Genomic DNA, 2550 nt, shown 5'->3' on the forward strand with positions numbered 1-2550 from the left:
GGACAACAGAAAAGTGGGTGAAGGGAGACGTCGGACAGGGCAAGATATGACAAAATAATAATTTATAAATTTTCAAGGGTTCATGAGGGAAGGGGCAGTGGGGAGGGAGGGGGAAAAAATGAGGGCCTGATAACAGGGCCTTAAGTGGAGAGGAAATGTTTTGAGAATGTTGAGAGCAATGAATGTACAAATGTGCTTTACACAAATGATGTATGTATGGATTGTGATAGTTGTATGAGCCCCTAATAAAATGACAAAAAATAAAACAAAGTGTTAAAAAGCAAATTGAAGGAATGTATGGATTGTGATAAGAGATGTAAGAGCCCCCAATAAAAATATTTTTTTTAAAGTGCTAAAAAGCAAAGACATTATTTTGAGTACTAAGGTGTGCCTTGGCATTTTCAAATCATGGCCTTTTCCATCACTTTGTATGCCTGTGAAAATTAACTAATGAATAAGGTAAGACCAGAGAAGATTTGCTGCATTTGAATTATGGCGTTGGCAAAGAATATTAAACATATCACAGACTTCCAGAAGAATAAAATCTGCCTTGGAGAAAGTAAAGCCAGAATACTTCTTAGAAATAAGAATGACAAAGTACTCTTAAGTACTTTGGACATGTAATCAAGAGGAACCAATCTCTGGAAAAGGACTGTCCTCTTGGTAAAGCAGAGAATGAGTGAAAAAGAAGAAAACCATCAAGGCAATGGATTGACATAGTGGCTGCAACAACGGACTCGGGCATATGAGCAATTTCTTTCCACCTTAAGTAGGGTTGCTTTGCCGAAGGTAGGCCTCTTCTAGACAGCTATTGGTGGGTCTTATCTCCGCATCCATTGTGCTACTTTCTGTCTCTTCACTGGTGCATTTAATTCATTTGCATTCACTGTAATTATTGACAGGCATGAATTTGTTGATGTCCTTTTGCTGTATTTTCTTTTTTGTTGCGGCTGGTTGTTTTGTTTTACATAATTGTCTGTGCTCAGTTCATTTTGTGCCTTAAAAAAAAACAGTTTTATTAGCACTTCACCCACCAAGAAGAGTTGTATAGATATCACCACAGTCAATTCTAGAACATAGTTTTCTTCCGGTACTCATTGTGGTTCATGTAATTTTTTTCTAGCTGTGGCAAAAATATATACAACAAAACATTCTCCAATTCTGCAACTTCTACATGTATAATTCAGTTCCATTAATTATAGTCTTCATGTTATACAACCATTGTTGATACCTTTTTCCAAATTATTCCACCACCATTAACATAAACTCAATGCCCTTTATGCATTGGTTTTGTCAAATCTTCTTCATTGCTTTTGTTTTAGTGTTTATTCAAAACAAAAAACTCAAACTCAGTCATTGAGTCAATCTTGATTCATAGCGACCCCCTGTGGATTTTTGAGATTGTAACTATTTACGTAGAAAGCCCAGTCTTTCTCCCAAGGAGCTACTGGTGGTTTTGAAATGCAAATGATGTGGATTGCAGTCCAACTTGTAACCACTGCAAGACCAGGGCTCCTCCTACATACTAAGTCTGGTGAAAGACCATCATAACGTTTCGCTTTTTGAGTTTTATGAGATTAAATGTCTTCTCAAGTTTAAGACAGTCTATTCTGTCTCAAAAACGACTGACTTCTTTTCCATTGAGAAGTTCTGTACCTACACCAGTCCTTCTTCATTACAAATTGATAAAACTGGTTCCCTATTTTCAGTCTTGTATGTTTGGTTTACTTCAGATCAGTGGTTCTCAACCTTCTTAATGCCGCACCTCTTTAATATAGTTCCTCATGTTGTGGTGACACCCCACCCCCCATCATAAAATTATTTTCATTGCTACTTCATAACTGGAATTTTGCTAGTTATGAATCTGTGAAAATGTCGTTTGACCCCCAAAGGAGTCCTGACCCACAAGTTGAGAACTGCTGCTTTAGATGTATTTTGAATAAGCAAAACCAAAGAAGAATTGATGCATTTGGATTATGGTGCTGCAAAAGAGTACTGAAAGTGCCTGCACTGCCGAAAGAACAAGCAAATTTGTCTTCAAAGTACAGCCAGAATGCTCCTCAGAAACTGGGTTGCGCTTGACTTTGTCTCATGTACTGTGGGCATGTTATCAGGAGAGATCAGTCCCTAGGAAAGGACACCGTGATGGGTAGAGTAGAGGCGCAGTACACAAGAGGAAGACACTCAGGGAGGTAGATTCACGGCAGTGGCTGCGATGGTTGTCTCGAACATAAGAACAATTGTGAGGCTGACACAGGATTGGGCAGTGTTCCGTTCTGTTGCATATAGGGTAGCTATGCGTTATGGAATTGACTTGATGGGACCTAGCAACATCTCTGGACTGACTTTTGGGTGGTGGTATCATGCATGTTGACCTCAGGTTGTTGCCTGCTGTTACTGGGTCTTTGTCCAAAGAATTTCCCTTAATGTTTCCTGTGAGGTTTGTCTATTTTTTATAAATTCTTTCAATTTCTAGTTGTTTATCAAGAAAAGTCCTACTTCAAGGTTTATGATTCTTAGTTGACAATTTTTTTTCTTTCATAGTTTTTA

This window comes from Echinops telfairi, unplaced genomic scaffold, assembly GCF_000313985.2.
Source record: "Echinops telfairi isolate 266 unplaced genomic scaffold, ASM31398v2 ScPeMD7_18;HRSCAF=68, whole genome shotgun sequence".
NCBI lineage: Eukaryota > Metazoa > Chordata > Mammalia > Afrosoricida > Tenrecidae > Echinops > Echinops telfairi.